The sequence below is a fragment of the Palaemon carinicauda genome, chromosome 11, assembly GCF_036898095.1.
Source record: "Palaemon carinicauda isolate YSFRI2023 chromosome 11, ASM3689809v2, whole genome shotgun sequence".
NCBI lineage: Eukaryota > Metazoa > Arthropoda > Malacostraca > Decapoda > Palaemonidae > Palaemon > Palaemon carinicauda.
In genome coordinates, this window is record NC_090735.1 from 104,340,214 (window position 1) to 104,361,565 (window position 21,352).

The window sequence follows — 21,352 nt, forward strand, 5'->3', positions numbered from 1 at the left end:
GAGTATTGATTCTTTACAGTGTATAAATTTTAGCTCCTGCTTCACAGTGAAATTAGAGTAATTTATTTGTGTTAAGGAGCTAGGCCTGTTACCGGAGGCGCCATGAGCGCTATCGTTCCTTATGCATATGCTATTTACTTAGCAGAATGATTTCCCGGTGGTAATAGCATTAATAATTTATGAAAGCTATTTAGGCATAGTTATACTAGTAAAGATATCTATTCTATGCATAATTTCCTCTTCCTTTGTCGATCGTATACGTTAGAGTTTCGGCGATTTAGGTAACCGAGATCTCGTCTTGCCTAGGCTACCTAGCCTAGGTGATGTAGTATACTTTCAGATATTATCCCCGTTTACCCTCGTGTATCGCTTTATTGACTCAATGAGAGATAGTACATTTCCTAGAATTATATAACTCGATACTTGTCTCTTGTGAAGATTTAAGGGTAATTCCTTCCCTCTGAGTGCTGCTACAGATGGATACCTTTCTGGTCTTGCCATAGAGTAGTTCACTCCGGCTTGACTAGGATAGGGTTTTATGTCTCCCACCTTTGCCGTCGAGAGCCCGGCTTTGGTTCTCGACAGAACCTTAGAGTATTCAGTCTTTCTGCTGGCGGCAGAGCTACAGGGTGAGTAGTCACTCCCCTGCCGACTTATAGCCGCCGGCATAGGAGGCTAAGCCTTCCTAGGCCGCACCTGAAGTGGTAGTATGAAGCCGCCACCTTCTCCCCTGTGGTCTAGAAGATGAGTCCTGTGTTGGCAGACCCTAGGCTGAAAAATAGACATTCTTCTGCAACCTAGGACGGCGCCAACACTGAAATGATGTTTCTCCTGTGTTGAGAGGCGGCGGCAATCCTGCCGCCGCCTCTCAACACCACTTCGGCAGACCCTAGGCTGAAGAATAGATATTCTTCTGCCGCTGAGGATGGCGCCGATATCGAAACAGAATTTCTTCCTTGTGTGGTAGGGGCGGCAACCTTGCTGCCTTCTTCCACACTTTATACAGGACCCTTTTCCCTGCCCCTCTCTGTTCTTTAGCAATGACTTAGCCATCGCAATCCTGTGGCCGTCGTCCTGCCATCTCACTGCTTGCTGGGTGGGTTGCGGGGCCGGCCGGGCTCCTACATAAGCAGCTGTTTAGCCACTCAGTCTTTCCCTTATGGATATAAGGATCCGGGAAGGTTGTGCTGGCTATGGCGGCAGCCGGTGGGAGACCCCTCTGCTGCTGAAGGTTCTTCAGTCCTCCATTGGACTGCCATCCACAGTCCTGTAACCGACAATGCCGGTAACAGACTTTGTGGCTGGATTGAAGCCTGAATGATGCATTCTCCCCTTCCATTTGAACCTTCTTTCTGGAGGAAGGCAGTAAGATTATATGCTTACATCCTTATTTACTGTAAACATACATTGTAATAAGGCAGCCCTTCACTCCATGCTTTCTCTCTCTCTCTATCAGCTAGTGCCGCCAGGTACTAACCCGGCTGGCAGCATGCCGGCTAGGCCGTTGTCGTCAGGTACTTATTCAGTCGGCGGCGTGCCGACTGTACCAGTGCTGCCAGGCACTAACTAGCTGCCTATTTGCCGGCTGGACTGCGCCGCCAGGTACTAGCTCTGCCGGCAATATGCTGGCTGTACTACAGCATATGATTATACAGTAGACAGTATATACTGCAGATAGACAACTATTGTATATATTATACATTAGTTATTTCCAACATATCTTGTGTATCCTTGCCCTGTCTTTTGCTGACACCAATCCTATATTGAAAAAATAGAATTCCTTCAATACTCTGATTAGAAATCAGTTTACAATTTACCCTACAATATAAAATATTTTAGAAGGGTCAGTGATAGTACACTTTTCTACCCCTAAAGGTTAGAAACCTTATCTTTGGGTTTCCCTGATCAGGAAACTCTATAGTTTTAATATTGGAAGGGAAGGTCACAGCAATTGGCTGGGTGGGATACACAAGTATGTGTCTTTTCTAAGTTTTAGATCAGTTGGCGACATGCCGGCCGGATCGTGCCGCCAGGTGCTAGCCATGCTGGCAACACACCTCTGACCTACAGTATAGGATTATACAGTAGCCAGTATATTTGCAATATAGTATATACTGCAAACAGAAAACTATAGTATTATTATACAGTGGTTAATTTCTAACATATCTTGTGTACCCTTGTACAGGCTTTTGCTGAGACCGAAACTATATTGAAAGAATAGAATTCCTTCAATACTCTGATTGGAAATTAGTTAATACTTACCCTACAATATTAAATAATTAGAAGGGTCAGTGGCAGTGTACACTTTTTCTATCCCTAGGGGTTAGAACCCTTCTCTTTCGAGTTGCCCTGATAAAGGAAACTTTTCATCTTTGATATTGGGGGAAGGTTACAGCAATTGGCTGGGAGGGATACACAAGTATGTGTCTTTCCCTATTTCTTTCTAGCTTCCTATCCTAAGCTATAACAATCAAAATATGAATAATTGCATATCTGTTTATCACGTGAGATAAACAACTCATTTTGTTTTCCTTTATTTACAGGAGGAACCCCAGATGAAATACGATGCGATCTTCTGCAATCTTAGGAGTAAGCACTTATATGGTCATAAAGCATGCAGGTCTCATGCCCCCTGTACCATTATTACCGAATCCCTGCAATATCTGCCGAACCCTAGTGACTGAAGGCTTTGATGATCCCAAGTCAATGTAGTCTAGGGATGCGGCACGTAAAAAGCTACACAAATGGGTAAGAGGGTTCCAAAAGAACTCTCCGGGACCATACCTACCTAACGATAGGATGCGTAACTTACTGTTCCTGAAAGCGGATAGTGAAATGCTTGTGCCCCAATCACGACTCTCACCTCCCTGCGTCCAGATTGCCATTGAGACGGATGGCAGGGAGGCACCTCTGGAAGAAGATGATGAGGTCGTGTCGGAATTCCTTCCGTCTGTGCCGGCCCCGGAGCCGTTACCCTTGACGTCTTCATCTTCTACCCCTCCATTGGACAATCCGAGCCACGCGCTGGCCCATCTTACGGATTTAATGGAGAACATTCGCAAACGAGGCAAAACAAAGGAAGCCAAATTCAAGAGAGAGCTCCGTGAAGCTACACATATCGCCTCCCTAGGGTCATTCAAGCAACCCAGAGGCCAAGACCTCCCGACCTGCTCCAAAACCAATCCCTGGAGGTATGCGGAGCTTATGCCAATTTTGAATGGCAAACTCTACATCTCAGAGAAGATGGGAGCTGTCCCCTTAGACGACATCCAGTTTTGGCCAAGCTTTAACGCTTTCCCTGATTGCTTCATTCGACTGAAGCATGAACCAATGCCAAAAGAGGAGACAGAACTGAAGGAGGTCATGGTTTTCGACCACGATAAGGCACAGGCTCTCTTGTCAAGTAGCCTGAGAAAGGTGGATTATTCAGTGTCAAAAGTGTCTGCCTTGAGCAAGAAACACCTTACCTTTCTTGCTCCTACTTCAATAGCATTCCCCTTTACGTGAAAGACATTTAAATCTGTTGCCAAGGCAGTGGAGGCAGGCAAACCATGCCCTGCACTTGAGGAGTGCAAGCCTCTGTCACTAGCCTTACCTATGCAGGAGAAGGAATGGAAGGAAGTCCACCTAACCTTCTCAGTAGGGAAACTGGACGTGGACATTGTTGGACGACAGTTTAGCGAGAATCTCCCTAAACTTTCTGATTTTCTCTTGTGCAAGGAACAAGAGACGAAGGAGAGACTTGCGGCCTCTTTATCCCTACAAAACTGCATAGAGATGTGTGCAGGCCAACGAAGTACCCCAGACATGCTCATGGTCCTGGCCAAAATGCATATGGCCACCTTAGTAAAAGACTTGTATGCATTCATGAATGCTAGGAGAGCCTGTAGAAGGTTCGTGTTCGCTGCTGCAACAGTGAAACATGAACCCAGGAAGCTGGATTTCTTCCAACATATAGGGTAAAGACCTCTTTCCGAACGAAGTAGTCAAAGAGGTAGTCGAGAAAGCCACCAAGGAGAATAGGAACCTTCTCCAGAAGTGGGGCATCTCTTCAAAGAGGAAGTTTTTCCCGGATGTGGGTCCCCACCCTAAAAAGAAGACGAAGAAGTCTAGACTTTTCCCTCGGCCTGCTCAACAACATCCCACAGTTACTATGACCGCGGTGCCCCAGGTAGGCGGTCGAGGAGGTAAACCCTCCGATCAATTGAAGCAAGGAGACGCTTCTGGTAAGAGGGAGGCTCCAACAATTTCAGGATCGTTGGACCTTTGATCCTTGGGCCCACGGCCTAATCAAGATTGGACTAGGATGGAAACTAGACATGTCTCCACCGTCATTTCCTCAACTCTTCAAAAACTCCAACCCCATATTAGAAGAGTATACCCTATAGCTCTTGAGCATACAGGTGATAAGGAAAGCAAAGTCCATCAAATTCCAGGGAAGGCTGTTTTGTGTTCCCAAGAAGGACTCATGAAAACCCAGAGTCATTCTGGACTTGTCGCCACTCAACAAGTTCATAAGAAACAGCAAGTTCAGGATGTTAATCCTTCTACACATAAGGACCCTATTACAAAAAGGGGCGTTAACAGTCTCGATAGACCTGACAGGTGCCTATTGGCATCTTCTAGTCAGTCGTCCCCTCTCCTCCTACCTAGGATTCAAGTTACAGAAGATAAAGTATGTTCTAAGAGCCATGCTCTTCGGACTAAACATAGTCCCAAGTATTTTCATGAAACGGGCAGACGCAGTCATGTAACAACTACGCCTAGAAACTGTCCAGGTAGCAGAGTACCTGGACAACGGGCTGGAGCGGGTAGCATCCGAAACGGCTTGTCTGCAAGCATCCAAAGAAGTAACCAAGTTCCTGGAACATCTGGGATGCATAATCAACTTCAAGAAGTTTCGACTCTCTCCAGCTTAAAGGTTTCAATGACTGGAAAATCATTGGGACCTGAGGTCATATTATCTCTCCATTCTCTCAAGGGAGAGGAAGGAGATCGTAGGGTCTGTCAAGAGACTAATGTAATCCGACAGGATTTCAAGACACCAACAGGAAAGAGTATTGGGCTCTCTCCAGTTCGCAGCAGTAACAGACCCAGTGCTAAGAGCACAGCTGAAAGATGCATCAGGAGTCTGGAGAAGATACGCATCAAACACTGGAAGAGATCTAAAATGACCGATATCAATCTTATTTCAATCACTTCTCAGCCCATGGTCGAAGGCCAAGAGCCTAAGGAGGACCGTGCCCTTTCAACCACCTCTGCCGTCGATAACCATCCACATGGATGCCTCAACGGAAGAATGGGGAGTTCATTCCAATCAAAGGAAAGGCCAAGGGACTTGGTCATCTCTGTTCAAGCCCTTTCTAATCAACATTTTGGAAGCCATGGCAGTCCTTTTCATGTTGGAAAAACTCTCCCCTCGCAGACCAGCCCCCATCAGGCTGATCTTGGACAGCGAAGTGATAGTGAGATGTCTGAACCGACAAGGCTCAAGATCGTCCCATATAGTCCATGTGATATTAGCCATCCTTCGTTTAGAGAGATGGCACCTATTAGCAGTTCACATACAAAGGATCCGCAATGTAACAGCGGATGCTCTACTCAGGCTCAAGCCGATAGAGTCAGAATGGTCCACAGACACAGGCTCATTCTCTTCCATCTTGGAACAAGTCCCGGAACTGCAAATCGACCTCTTCGTGATGAGCGTCATCAAGAAACTACCTCGATATGTAGCCCCATACGAGGACCCTCTAGAGGAGAAAACGGACGCCATGTCCCTAGTTTAGAACGAAAGGACACGGAATTCCCTGTTCCTTCCATCCAATCTCCTACGGAAGGCCCTCAACATGCCGAGATCCTTCCAAGGAACGGCAGCTCTAGTGGCTCCCAAGTGACCCAAGAACAACTGGTTCCCTCTACTGCGGGAACTGAGGCTGAGACTGGTCCTTGTACCGAACCCAGCTCTATCTCAACGGGTTCTGAAGTCGACTGTCTTCGCTTCATCACAGAGACCCCAAAACCTTCATTTCTTGATTTTCTCGCCCTAGTGGTTAAGAAAAGATTTGGGATCTCAAAAGGCAGTATAGACTTCCTAGAAGAATACAAGTCTAAGTCAACTAGAAGACAATATGAATCGTCTTGGAAAAAAGTGGGTTGCTTTTGTTAAAGCAAAAGGACCAAAAGAAATTTCAATAGACTTCTGTCTTTCCTTCTTTATCCACTTTCATAATCAAGGTCTGGCTGCCAACATGATAACTACGAGCAAATCAGCCTTAACTAGACCTCTTCTGTACGCCTTTCAAGTGAATCTGATGAACGAAATCTTCAACAAGATCCCGAAGGCATGCGCTAGACTTAGGCCGGCAGCTCCTACGAAACCCATTTCATGGTCTTTGGACAAGGTCCTACATTATGCTTCATATGTGAACAATGAAGATTGTGTAAGGACAGTGAGACAAGCGTCACCAAGATCACCTGATACTTTATTCGAATGTGCACGGGAGTATATTACAAGGTGCGGACGGAAAGGTAGGATGGCGCTGGCGCCAAATCAGATTGAAGTGCCCGCCAAAATATATGTGTTTTCTTACACTTACAAATATACGAATTATGAGTTAACAGAAACATGTAATGAAATGATACATATGTCAAAATGTAGCTCTGGTAGAGCGGAATATATATACATGGGAAACCACAGTGTGGCGAAAAGAGAATTCAAATAAATAAGTAGTTTGTCGATTTTCTGGACGACGAAGGGATCGGTGTCCTTACAAGTACTCCCCCCCCCACAAGACATCGGGTGGCGTAGAGGGCTGATGATCAATCTTCGTATCTTTTCGGGTGTCGGAGGGTTCCTCTTGTTTTTGAACGGTGTAAGGATCTCTTCCTCTTGTCATCGTTTGATGATTTTTCTTTCGTTGGGCGGCTTGTTTTGAGGTGGAACTCTGGATCTGCCAGGTCCGGCGGAGGCAGTGTCGCTTCCTTCGAGAAACGCTGGTTTCACGCGGTCTATTGAGACCCAGTCCTCTTGGCCATGGACGTCGAGAAGGAAGGCTTTCGTTGTCTTTTTAATTACCCGGTAGGGGCCTCGATAAGGTCTAGTTAGTGGTTGTCGATGAACGTCGACACGGACGAAAACGTACCCGCAGTCATCCAGGCTTTTTGGCTTGAAGTGCTTGGTTCTGTCCTGGTAAGTTTTGAGACACGGCCTGAACTTCCTGGCGATGTCCCTTAGGTGATCCAGCTGCGTGTCGTCGGTTGATGCGGGAAAGAATTCGCTAGGAACTGCGAGCGCTTCCCCGTAAACCTTTTCGGCGGGCGAAGGTTCGCCGTCTGCGCGAGGGGCGGTGCGAAGGCCGAGGAGTACCCAAGGAAGTCGTGATTTCCAGTCCCCGTCGGTGCAGCTCGCCATCAGGGACGCCTTGAGGGCGCGGTGAGTTCTTTCGACCATGCCGTTTGCCGCGGTGCTGTGGAGCGTCGTCCCCATCAGGTTCGCCAAAGCGAGCCATATTTCTGAGAGGAAAGCGGGGCCTCTGTCTGTCGTGATGTCGTCAGGAACGCCAAACCTGCTCACCCAGCTTGACAGGAGGGCTTCGGCGCATGCTTGAGTCGTAGCTTCGGTCATCGGCGATGCCTCCAACCACCTCGTGTAGCGATCAATGATCGTAAGCAGGTAGCGAGCAGATCCAGAAGGGGGCAATGGTCCCACGACGTCGATGTGTATATGGCCGAAACGTCTTTTTGTTGGGACCACGGTCTAGGTCGGACTTGGAAGGCGGGAACGTTGACTGCATTGTGCCGGTGTCCACCATGAGTCTACGGTTGGAAATGGTATCGAGGATATAGAAACCATTCTTGTTTTGGTTAACTGCGGCTGCGATGGTGGCAGGTGGATGCTTCTGGCATCATCTTCTAGGGAAACTGCATGGTGCTCTACATTTCTTGGCGTCACTGCCGAACTGTTGGTGGTAGAAGCACCATGCTGGGTTAGTCCTAGATGTTCGGTCGCGTCGGTTGCGGTGGTTTCTTTCTTGATAGAATGTTGATCTCGTCGTCCTCAAGGGCCATTGCCGAGGAGTCTATGGACGAGCAGCTGCTGAAGGAGGAGAACGGAGGCGGTGTTGACGATGATGCTTTGGAGGCCTCGTGGAGCTTCTGAGCCTTCGACAGGAGTTCGTTCATCGGGAGCGTGTCGGCGTCTGTCAATTGGGCCCGTACGTCCTGTGGTAGGCGTCGAAGAAAGATTTCGCGAGATAAGCTAATCTCACGTCGTCGGCCGTTGCTGTCTGTTTCGGGGAGCATAAGCAGGCCGGTTAGCTCGTCCCACGCCACGACAGGAGAGGTGTCACCCATGGGCTTGCCGGCGAGGTCCAGAACTTTCTGTGCCCTTGCTGAGACGGAGAGGGAGTAGATACCGATGAGTTTCGTTCTCAGGTCGTCGTATGAAACTTGGCCGGCCTGGGCGTCGAGCCATGGGGGAATCTTGTCGAATACCTCTTCAGGTATGAAGGTGAGAACGATGTCAGCCTTGGCGCAGGAGTCGCTGAGTCTAGCGACGCGGAAGAGTACGTCCGCTCTCAGGAACCAGGAAGCGGTGTTGTGTTGAGAAAAGGGCGGCAGTTTGACTTTGGGCGTGGAGGCGAGGCCGTTGGGTGCGATGGGCGTGTTGCTTCCTGCATCGTGGCCAGACGACGAGTCGGCGAAGAGGTGAGAAGTTGATATGTCGGTTAAGCTCATCCTACTGCCTTACGTTCACCGAAGTGTGGGAGAACCAAAGGCAGGCTCGTGCCTAAGGTAACGGAGTATGGAGAAGGTAGCACGGCCGTAATAAGTCCATTAATGGCAAAGCCAAAACCGCTGATACTACTTTCCACTCCGGGGTCACCAGTTGTAAGGACAGTGAGACAAGCGTCACCAAGATCAACTGATACTTTATTCGAATGTGCACGGGAGTATATTACAAGGTGCGGACGGAAAGGTAGGATGGCGCTGGCGCCAAATCAGATTGAAGTGCCCGCCAAAATATATGTGTTTTCTTACACTTACAAATATACGAATTATGAGTTACCAGAAACATGTAATGAAATGATACATATGTCAAAATGTAGCTCTGGTAGAGCGGAATATATATACATGGGAAACCACAGTGTGGCGAAAAGAGAATTCAAATAAATAAGTAGTTTGTCGATTTTCTGGACGACGAAGGGATCGGTGTCCTTACAAGTACTCCCCCCCCCCAAGACATCGGGCGGCGTAGAGGGCTGATGATCAATCTTCGTATCTTTTCGGGTGTCGGAGGGTTCCTCTTGTTTTTGAACGGAGGGGCGCGCTGGTGGTCGGTGTAAGGATCTCTTCCTCTTGTCGTCGTTTGATGATTTTTCTTTCGTTGGGCGGCTTGTTTTGAGGTGGAACTCTGGATCTGCCAGGTCCGGCGGAGGCAGTGTCGCTTCCTTCGAGAAACGCTGGTTTCACGCGGTCTATTGAGACCCAGTCCTCTTGGCCATGGACGTCGAGAAGGAAGGCTTTCGTTGTCTTTTTAATTACCCGGTAGGGGCCTCGATAAGGTCTAGTTAGTGGTTGTCGATGAGCGTCGACACGGACGAAAACGTACCCGCAGTCATCCAGGCTTTTTGGCTTGAAGTGCTTGGTTCTGTCCTGGTAAGTTTTGAGACACGGCCTGAACTTCCTGGCGATGTCCCTTAGGTGATCCAGCTGCGTGTCGTCGGTTGATGCGGGAAAGAATTCGCTAGGAACTGCGAGCGCTTCCCCGTAAACCTTTTCGGCGGGCGAAGGTTCGCCGTCTGCGCGAGGGGCGGTGCGAAGGCCGAGGAGTACCCAAGGAAGTCGTGATTTCCAGTCCCCGTCGGTGCAGCTCGCCATCAGGGACGCCTTGAGGGCGCGGTGAGTTCTTTCGACCATGCCGTTTGCCGCGGTGCTGTGGAGCGTCGTCCCCATCAGGTTCGCCAAAGCGAGCCATATTTCTGAGAGGAAAGCGGGGCCTCTGTCTGTCGTGATGTCGTCAGGAACGCCAAACCTGCTCACCCAGCTTGACAGGAGGGCTTCGGCGCATGCTTGAGTCGTAGCTTCGGTCATCGGCGATGCCTCCAACCACCTCGTGTAGCGATCAATGATCGTAAGCAGGTAGCGAGCAGATCCAGAAGGGGGCAATGGTCCCACGACGTCGATGTGTATATGGCCGAAACGTCTTTTTGTTGGGACCACGGTCTAGGTCGGACTTGGAAGGCGGGAACGTTGACTGCATTGCGCCGGTGTCCACCATGAGTCTACGGTTGGAAATGGTATCGAGGATATAGAAACCATTCTTGTTTTGGTTAACTGCGGCTGCGATGGTGGCAGGTGGATGCTTCTGGCGTCATCTTCTAGGGAAACTGCATGGTGCTCTACATTTCTTGGCGTCACTGCCGAACTGTTGGTGGTAGAAGCACCATGCTGGGTTAGTCCTAGATGTTCGGTCGCGTCGGTTGCGGTGGTTTCTTTCTTGATAGAATGTTGATCTCGTCGTCCTCAAGGGCCATTGCCGAGGAGTCTATGGACGAGCAGCTGCTGAAGGAGGAGAACGGAGGCGGTGTTGACGATGATGCTTTGGAGGCCTCGTGGAGCTTCTGAGCCTTCGACAGGAGTTCGTTCATCGGGAGCGTGTCGGCGTCTGTCAATTGGGCCCGTACGTCCTGTGGTAGGCGTCGAAGAAAGATTCCGCGAGATAAGCTAATCTCACGTCGTCGGCCGTTGCTGTCTTTTTCGGGGAGCATAAGCAGGCCGGTTAGCTCGTCCCACGCCACGACAGGAGAGGTGTCACCCATGGGCTTGCCGGCGAGGTCCAGAACTTTCTGTGCCCTTGCTGAGACGGAGAGGGAGTAGATACCGATGAGTTTCGTTCTCAGGTCGTCGTATGAAACTTGGCCGGCCTGGGCGTTGAGCCATGGGGAAATCTTGTCGAATACCTCTTCAGGTATGAAGGTGAGAACGATGTCAGCCTTGGCGCAGGAGTCGCTGAGTCTAGCGACGCGGAAGAGTACGTCCGCTCTCAGGAACCAGGAAGCGGTGTTGTGTTGAGAAAAGGGCAGCAGTTTGACTTTGGGCGTGGAGGCGAGGCCGTTGGGTGCGATGGGCGTGTTGCTTCCTGCATCGTGGCCAGACGACGAGTCGGCGAAGAGGTGAGAAGTTGATATGTCGGTTAAGCTCATCCTACTGCCTTACGTTCACCGAAGTGTGGGAGAACCAAAGGCAGGCTCGTGCCTAAGGTAACGGAGTATGGAGAAGGTAGCACGGCCGTAATAAGTCCGTTAATGGCAAAGCCAAAACCGCTGATGCTACTTTCCACTCCGGGGTCACCAGTTGTAAGGACAGTGAGACAAGCGTCACCAAGATCAACTGATACTTTATTCGAATGTGCACGGGAGTATATTACAAGGTGCGGACGGAAAGGTAGGATGGCGCTGGCGCCAAATCAGATTGAAGTGCCCGCCAAAATATATGTGTTTTCTTACACTTACAAATATACGAATTATGAGTTAACAGAAACATGTAATGAAATGATACATATGTCAACATGTAGCTCTGGTAGAGCGGAATATATATACATGGGAAACCACAGTGTGGCGAAAAGAGAATTCAAATAAATAAGTAGTTTGTCGATTTTCTGGACGACGAAGGGATCGGTGTCCTTACAAGTACTCCCCCCCCCCCCAAGACATCGGGCGGCGTAGAGGGCTGATGATCAATCTTCGTATCTTTTCGGGTGTCGGAGGGTTCCTCTTGTTTTTGAACGGAGGGGCGCGCTGGTGGTCGGTGTAAGGATCTCTTCCTCTTGTCGTCGTTTGATGATTTTTCTTTCGTTGGGCGGCTTGTTTTGAGGTGGAACTCTGGATCTGCCAGGTCCGGCGGAGGCAGTGTCGCTTCCTTCGAGAAACGCTGGTTTCACGCTGTCTATTGAGACCCAGTCCTCTTGGCCATGGACGTCGAGAAGGAAGGCTTTCGTTGTCTTTTTAATTACCCGGTAGGGGCCTCGATAAGGTCTAGTTAGTGGTTGTCGATGAGCGTCGACACGGACGAAAACGTACCCGCAGTCATCCAGGCTTTTTGGCTTGAAGTGCTTGGTTCTGTCCTGGTAAGTTTTGAGACACGGCCTGAACTTCCTGGCGATGTCCCTTAGGTGATCCAGCTGCGTGTCGTCGGTTGATGCGGGAAAGAATTCGCTAGGAACTGCGAGCGCTTCCCCGTAAACCTTTTCGGCGGGCGAAGGTTCGCCGTCTGCGCGAGGGGCGGTGCGAAGGCCGAGGAGTACCCAAGGAAGTCATGATTTCCAGTCCCCGTCGGTGCAGCTCGCCATCAGGGACGCCTTGAGGGCGCGGTGAGTTCTTTCGACCATGCCGTTTGCCGCGGTGCTGTGGAGCGTCGTCCCCATCAGGTTCGCCAAAGCGAGCCATATTTCTGAGAGGAAAGCGGGGCCTCTGTCTGTCGTGATGTCGTCAGGAACGCCAAACCTGCTCACCCAGCTTGACAGGAGGGCTTCGGCGCATGCTTGAGTCGTAGCTTCGGTCATCGGCGATGCCTCCAACCACCTCGTGTAGCGATCAATGATCGTAAGCAGGTAGCGAGCAGATCCAGAAGGGGGCAATGGTCCCACGACGTCGATGTGTATATGGCCGAAACGTCTTTTTGTTGGGACCACGGTCTAGGTCGGACTTGGAAGGCGGGAACGTTGACTGCATTGCGCCGGTGTCCACCATGAGTCTACGGTTGGAAATGGTATCGAGGATATAGAAACCATTCTTGTTTTGGTTAACTGCGGCTGCGATGGTGGCAGGTGGATGCTTCTGGCGTCATCTTCTAGGGAAACTGCATGGTGCTCTACATTTCTTGGCGTCACTGCCGAACTGTTGGTGGTAGAAGCACCATGCTGGGTTAGTCCTAGATGTTCGGTCGCGTCGGTTGCGGTGGTTTCTTTCTTGATAGAATGTTGATCTCGTCGTCCTCAAGGGCCATTGCCGAGGAGTCTATGGACGAGCAGCTGCTGAAGGAGGAGAACGGAGGCGGTGTTGACGATGATGCTTTGGAGGCCTCGTGGAGCTTCTGAGCCTTCGACAGGAGTTCGTTCATCGGGAGCGTGTCGGCGTCTGTCAATTGGGCCCGTACGTCCTGTGGTAGGGGTCGAAGAAAGATTTCGCGAGATAAGCTAATCTCACGTCGTCGGCCGTTGCTGTCTTTTTCGGGGAGCATAAGCAGGCCGGTTAGCTCGTCCCACGCCACGACAGGAGAGGTGTCACCCATGGGCTTGCCGGCGAGGTCCAGAACTTTCTGTGCCCTTGCTGAGACGGAGAGGGAGTAGATACCGATGAGTTTCGTTCTCAGGTCGTCGTATGAAACTTGGCCGGCCTGGGCGTCGAGCCATGGGGGAATCTTGTGGAATACCTCTTCAGGTATGAAGGTGAGAACGATGTCAGCCTTGGCGCAGGAGTCGCTGAGTCTAGCGACGCGGAAGAGTACGTCCGCTCTCAGGAACCAGGAAGCGGTGTTGTGTTGAGAAAAGGGCGGCAGTTTGACTTTGGGCGTGGAGGCGAGGCCGTTGGGTGCGATGGGCGTGTTGCTTCCTGCATCGTGGCCAGACGACGAGTCGGCGAAGAGGTGAGAAGTTGATATGTCGGTTAAGCTCATCCTACTGCCTTACGTTCACCGAAGTGTGGGAGAACCAAAGGCAGGCTCGTGCCTAAGGTAACGGAGTATGGAGAAGGTAGCACGGCCGTAATAAGTCCGTTAATGGCAAAGCCAAAACCGCTGATGCTACTTTCAACTCCGGGGTCACCAGTTGTAAGGACAGTGAGACAAGCGTCACCAAGATCAACTGATACTTTATTCGAATGTGCACGGGAGTATATTACAAGGTGCGGACGGAAAGGTAGGATGGCGCTGGCGCCAAATCAGATTGAAGTGCCCGCCAAAATATATGTGTTTTCTTACACTTACAAATATACGAATTATGAGTTAACAGAAACATGTAATGAAATGATACATATGTCAAAATGTAGCTCTGGTAGAGCGGAATATATATACATGGGAAACCACAGTGTGGCGAAAAGAGAATTCAAATAAATAAGTAGTTTGTCGATTTTCTGGACGACGAAGGGATCCGTGTCCTTACAAGTACTCCCCCCCCCCCCAAGACATCGGGCGGCGTAGAGGGCTGATGATCAATCTTCGTATCTTTTCGGGTGTCGGAGGGTTCCTCTTGTTTTTGAACGGAGGGGCGCGCTGGTGGTCGGTGTAAGGATCTCTTCCTCTTGTCGTCGTTTGATGATTTTTCTTTCGTTGGGTGGCTTGTTTTGAGGTGGAACTCTGGATCTGCCAGGTCCGGCGGAGGCAGTGTCGCTTCCTTCGAGAAACGCTGGTTTCACGCGGTCTATTGAGACCCAGTCCTCTTGGCCATGGACGTCGAGAAGGAAGGCTTTCGTTGTCTTTTTAATTACCCGGTAGGGGCCTTGATAAGGTCTAGTTAGTGGTTGTCGATGAGCGTCGACACGGACGAAAACGTACCCGCAGTCATCCAGGCTTTTTGGCTTGAAGTGCTTGGTTCTGTCCTGGTAAGTTTTGAGACACGGCCTGAACTTCCTGGCGATGTCCCTTAGGTGATCCAGCTGCGTGTCGTCGGTTGATGCGGGAAAGAATTCGCTAGGAACTGCGAGCGGTTCCCCGTAAACCTTTTCGGCGGGCGAAGGTTCGCCGTCTGCGCGAGGGGCGGTGCGAAGGCCGAGGAGTACCCAAGGAAGTCGTGATTTCCAATCCCCGTCGGTGCAGCTCGCCATCAGGGACGCCTTGAGGGCGCGGTGAGTTCTTTCGACCATGCCGTTTGCCGCGGTGCTGTGGAGCGTCGTCCCCATCAGGTTCGCCAAAGCGAGCCATATTTCTGAGAGGAAAGCGGGGCCTCTGTCTGTCGTGATGTCGTCAGGAACGCCAAACCTGCTCACCCAGCTTGACAGGAGGGCTTCGGCGCATGCTTGAGTCGTAGCTTCGGTCATCGGCGATGCCTCCAACCACCTCGTGTAGCGATCAATGATCGTAAGCAGGTAGCGAGCAGATCCAGAAGGGGGCAATGGTCCCACGACGTCGATGTGTATATGGCCGAAACGTCTTTTTGTTGGGACCACGGTCTAGGTCGGACTTGGAAGGCGGGAACGTTGACTGCATTGCGCCGGTGTCCACCATGAGCCTACGGTTGGAAATGGTATCGAGGATATAGAAACCATTCTTGTTTTGGTTAACTGCGGCTGCGATGGTGGCAGGTGGATGCTTCTGGCGTCATCTTCTAGGGAAACTGCATGGTGCTCTACATTTCTTGGCGTCACTGCCGAACTGTTGGTGGTAGAAGCACCATGCTGGGTTAGTCCTAGATGTTCGGTCGCGTCGGTTGCGGTGGTTTCTTTCTTGATAGAATGTTTATCTCGTCGTCCTCAAGGGCCATTGCCGAGGAGTCTATGGACGAGCAGCTGCTGAAGGAGGAGAACGGAGGCGGTGTTGACGATGATGCTTTGGAGGCCTCGTGGAGCTTCTGAGCCTTCGACAGGAGTTCGTTCATCGGGAGCGTGTCGGCGTCTGTCAATTGGGCCCGTACGTCCTGTGGTAGGCGTCGAAGAAAGATTCCGCGAGATAAGCTAATCTCACGTCGTCGGCCGTTGCTGTCTTTTTCGGGGAGCATAAGCAGGCCGGTTAGCTCGTCCCACGCCACGACAGGAGAGGTGTCACCCATGGGCTTGCCGGCGAGGTCCAGAACTTTCTGTGCCCTTGCTGAGACGGAGAGGGAGTAGATACCGATGAGTTTCGTTCTCAGGTCGTCGTATGAAACTTGGCCGGCCTGGGCGTCGAGCCATGGGGAAATCTTGTCGAATACCTCTTCAGGTATGAAGGTGAGAACGATGTCAGCCTTGGCGCAGGAGTCGCTGAGTCTAGCGACGCGGAAGAGTACGTCCGCTCTCAGGAACCAGGAAGCGGTGTTGTGTTGAGAAAAGGGCGGCAGTTTGACTTTGGGCGTGGAGGCGAGGCCGTTGGGTGCGATGGGCGTGTTGCTTCCTGCATCGTGGCCAGACGACGAGTCGGCGAAGAGGTGAGAAGTTGAGATGTCGGTTAAGCTCATCCTACTGCCTTACGTTCACCGAAGTGTGGGAGAACCAAAGGCAGGCTCGTGCCTAAGGTAACGGAGTATGGAGAAGGTAGCACGGCCGTAATAAGTCCGTTAATGGCAAAGCCAAAACCGCTGATGCTACTTTCAACTCCGGGGTCACCAGTTGTAAGGACAGTGAGACAAGCGTCACCAAGATCAACTGATACTTTATTCGAATGTGCACGGGAGTATATTACAAGGTGCGGACGGAAAGGTAGGATGGCGCTGGCGCCAAATCAGATTGAAGTGCCCGCCAAAATATATGTGTTTTCTTACACTTACAAATATACGAATTATGAGTTAACAGAAACATGTAATGAAATGATACATATGTCAAAATGTAGCTCTGGTAGAGCGGAATATATATACATGGGAAACCACAGTGTGGCGAAAAGAGAATTCAAATAAATAAGTAGTTTGTCGATTTTCTGGACGACGAAGGGATCGGTGTCCTTACAAGTACTCCCCCCCCCCAAGACATCGGGCGGCGTAGAGGGCTGATGATCAATCTTCGTATCTTTTCGGGTGTCGGAGGGTTCCTCTTGTTTTTGAACGGAGGGGCGCGCTGGTGGTCGGTGTAAGGATCTCTTCCTCTTGTCGTCGTTTGATGATTTTTCTTTCGTTGGGTGGTTTGTTTTGAGGTGGAACTCTGGATCTGCCAGGTCCGGCGGAGGCAGTGTCGCTTCCTTCGAGAAACGCTGGTTTCACGCGGTCTATTGAGACCCAGTCCTCTTGGCCATGGACGTCGAGAAGGAAGGCTTTCGTTGTCTTTTTAATTACCCGGTAGGGGCCTCGATAAGGTCTAGTTAGTGGTTGTCGATGAGCGTCGACACGGACGAAAACGTACCCGCAGTCATCCAGGCTTTTTGGCTTGAAGTGCTTGGTTCTGTCCTGGTAAGTTTTGAGACACGGCCTGAACTTCCTGGCGATGTCCCTTAGGTGATCCAGCTGCGTGTCGTCGGTTGATGCGGGAAAGAATTCGCTAGGAACTGCGAGCGCTTCCCCGTAAACCTTTTCGGCGGGCGAAGGTTCGCCGTCTGCGCGAGGGGCGGTGCGAAGGCCGAGGAGTACCCAAGGAAGTCGTGATTTCCAGTCCCCGTCGGTGCAGCTCGCCATCAGGGACGCCTTGAGGGCGCGGTGAGTTCTTTCGACCATGCCGTTTGCCGCGGTGCTGTGGAGCGTCGTCCCCATCAGGTTCGCCAAAGCGAGCCATATTTCTGAGAGGAAAGCGGGGCCTCTGTCTGTCGTGATGTCGTCAGGAACGCCAAACCTGCTCACCCAGCTTGACAGGAGGGCTTCGGCGCATGCTTGAGTCGTAGCTTCGGTCATCGGCGCATGCTTGAGTCGTAGCTTCGGTCATCGGCGATGCCTCCAACCACCTCGTGTAGCGATCAATGATCGTAAGCAGGTAGCGAGCAGATCCAGAAGGGGGCAATGGTCCCACGACGTCGATGTGTATATGGCCGAAACGTCTTTTTGTTGGGACCACGGTCTAGGTCGGACTTGGAAGGCGGGAACGTTGACTGCATTGCGCCGGTGTCCACCATGAGTCTACGGTTGGAAATGGTATCGAGGATATAGAAACCATTCTTGTTTTGGTTAACTGCGGCTGCGATGGTGGCAGGTGGATGCTTCTGGCGTCATCTTCTAGGGAAACTGCATGGTGCTCTACATTTCTTGGCGTCACTGCCGAACTGTTGGTGGTAGAAGCACCATGCTGGGTTAGTCCTAGATGTTCGGTCGCGTCGGTTGCGGTGGGTTCTTTCTTTATAGAATGTTGATCTCGTCGTCCTCAAGGGCCATTGCCGAGGAGTCTATGGACGAGCAGCTGCTGAAGGATGAGAACGGAGGCGGTGTTGACGATGATGCTTTGGAGGCCTCGTGGAGCTTCTGAGCCTTCGACAGGAGTTCGTTCATCGGGAGCGTGTCGGCGTCTGTCAATTGGGCCCGTACGTCCTGTGGTAGGCGTCGAAGAAAGATTTCGCGAGATAAGCTAATCTCACGTCGTCGGCCGTTGCTGTCTGTTTCGGGGAGCATAAGCAGGCCGGTTAGCTCATCCCACGCCACGACAGGAGAGGTGTCACCCATGGGCTTGCCGGCGAGGTCCAGAACTTTCTGTGCCCTTGCTGAGACGGAGAGGGAGTAGATACCGATGAGTTTCGTTCTCAGGTCGTCGTATGAAACTTGGCCGGCCTGGGCGTCGAGCCATGGGGAAATCTTGTCGAATACCTCTTCAGGTATGAAGGTGAGAACGATGTCAGCCTTGGCGCAGGAGTCGCTGAGTCTAGCGACGCGGAAGAGTACGTCCGCTCTCAGGAACCAGGAAGCGGTGTTGTGTTGAGAAAAGGGCGGCAGTTTGACTTTGGGCGTGGAGGCGAGGCCGTTGGGTGCGATGGGCGTGTTGCTTCCTGCATCGTGGCCAGACGACGAGTCGGCGAAGAGGTGAGAAGTTGATATGTCGGTTAAGCTCATCCTACTGCCTTACGTTCACCGAAGTGTGGGAGAACCAAAGGTAGGCTCGTGCCTAAGGTAACGGAGTATGGAGAAGGTAGCACGGCCGTAATAAGTCCGTTAATGGCAAAGCCAAAACCGCTGATGCTACTTTCAACTCCGGGGTCACCAGTTGTAAGGACAGTGAGACAAGCGTCACCAAGATCAACTGATACTTTATTCGAATGTGCACGGGAGTATATTACAAGGTGCGGACGGAAAGGTAGGATGGCGCTGGCGCCAAATCAGATTGAAGTGCCCGCCAAAATATTTGTGTTTTCTTACACTTACAAATATACGAATTATGAGTTAACAGAAACATGTAATGAAATGATACATATGTCAAAATGTAGCTCTGGTAGAGCGGAATGTATATACATGGGAAACCACAGTGTGGCGAAAAGAGAATTCAAATAAATAAGTAGTTTGTCGATTTTCTGGACGACGAAGGGATCGGTGTCCTTACAATTGTTCTCTCAAGGATCTAACCCAGAAGGTTATTTTCCTGTTCCCTATAGCCTCAGGGGATAGAGTTAGTGAAATAGTAGCCCTATCAAGAAATGAAGGCCATATTTAGTTCACAGAAGTGGGAGAGCTGAATCTCTTTCCTGATGCAGCTTTTTTCGCCAAGAACGAGCTACCCACTAAAAGATGGGGTCCCTGGAGAATCTACCCTCTGAAGGAAGATGTCTATCTATGCCCAGTAGAGTGTCTAAAGGTCTATCTTTGTAGAGCTTCAGACTTCAGGGGAGGACAGCTCTTCAAAGGAGAAACTTCAGGATCAAACTTATCCCTAAAACAACTGAGGGCGAAGGTCACCTACTTTATTCGCAGAATGGATCCTGACAGTACACCCGCAGGTTATGATCCGAGAAAAATTGCTTCATCACTTAACTTTTTTCAGTATATGGACTTCGAGCGTCTTCGTTCATATACTGGATGGAAATCATCCAGACTGTTCTACAAACACTACGCAAAGAAAGTCCACGAACTGAAGCATTATGTGATGGCGGCAGGTAGTGTATTAAAACCTGTCGTCTAGTACTGTGATGAACAGTTAATTGATTGGGACTATCAACTAGGGTGAAAAGGTGTTGACACTTCCAGTGCGATACCTTTTAAGTGGGTGTCACAATGGTGACACTAAGACTGTTCAAAATCTCAGGTGTGGAATTATACAGATAACACTTGTGTTGTGTGTACATAGTACACAGTGTTGATAGTATGCAACATTTACAGAAATTATATTGGGAAAATTTATCAAAATTTTCAATTTCAGAGTGGCACTCATCATTTCTTCTCTTTTAGGGAGGATAATATTTTCTGTATATGTTGCACGTATAATTCCCTTAACATATTACATTCGTTACACTCATTATTCCATTAGGTCATTTATTCGAAATAGATGTCTATTAGAGTGTAATTGTGTCCTATTTCACCCTGCAATTACCACATAAAAAATGCCAGAGTTCTCTTAAATATTTATTTAAGTAAACCTCATATTATTGTATGCTTTCAAACAATGGATATAATTGACACTTAATTGTTCCGACAATGTATACAAACCGTGAGACCCTTTGTATATCTAGTGGATACTTATGTTTGTTTATACAATATATGCTAACGTTGAGGCCCCTTTTCTACCATCTAGTATCACTCTTCCTTGTAGGGGACAGGAAGCACTAACATTGTCTATGATTAGTGGTAATGACGGATAACGGTAACGACATTTGTCTCAATGGTCCAGATGACCATAGGAAAAATTGTCCCAAGGTTAAGGCACCTATGAAAATCCAGAGATACAGTACTTTCTAGTAATTCTCTGGTAAGCTTCCATCAGGACGACATGGCTTGAGCCCAAAAATTGGAATTTGAGTGAAGCGAAAAATCTATTTTTGGGTGAGATAGCCATGTCATCCTGATGGACCCGCCCTCCTTTCCTAAAGAAAAGGCCTTGGCAGGATCCCTCCCGAAACTACTACATCTGTAGCACCATGCTCAATGCTACAAGGAATAACCGCCATCTTGAATATGGCGCCATCTAGATACTCAATAGTAGTATGGGAAAAAGGGTAACCTTGATAACGGCTCCCCTTCTATTTTTGCCACTCTTCCCCCTCGAGGTGAAAGCGTTGTTCGGGGTGAAGATCGCTATGTGTCGTATCAAAATATACGTCCCCTGATTTATGCAATATCCTTAAGAGAAATTTTAAGGATATTCGTGCCAGGAGTTAGAATTCTGGAGACCTAAAGGTAAATTCTCTGGGAATATCACTGTAGTCAAATATCCCTTAGGAAGCTACTTATAGGAACCTTCCATCAGGACGACATGGCTATCTCACCCAAAAATAGATTTTTTGCTTCGCTAAAAATCCGTTTATGCAGCTCGTCATACTCATGAAGGACAAGTATCGTTTATGGAAGGAATTGAAAACTTAATGTAGAAGTGCACCAAGTGTAATAATTTTGTTAATTTTTACAGGATTTTGGGGGGAAAATGTACTAAATATTTACATTCACATGTAATCCGCCAAAAGTCATTAAAATTCTGTTAGATTTCCTGCTATCTGCAGCAGAACTTTAAAATCCGCTAACAAAAGCTGTAATTAGCTAAATATAGCGTATTTCTTCTAACTTGGCAACACTGGTTATACAGTTCACCGAACTCATGAAATTCATAGCGCCGTTGTA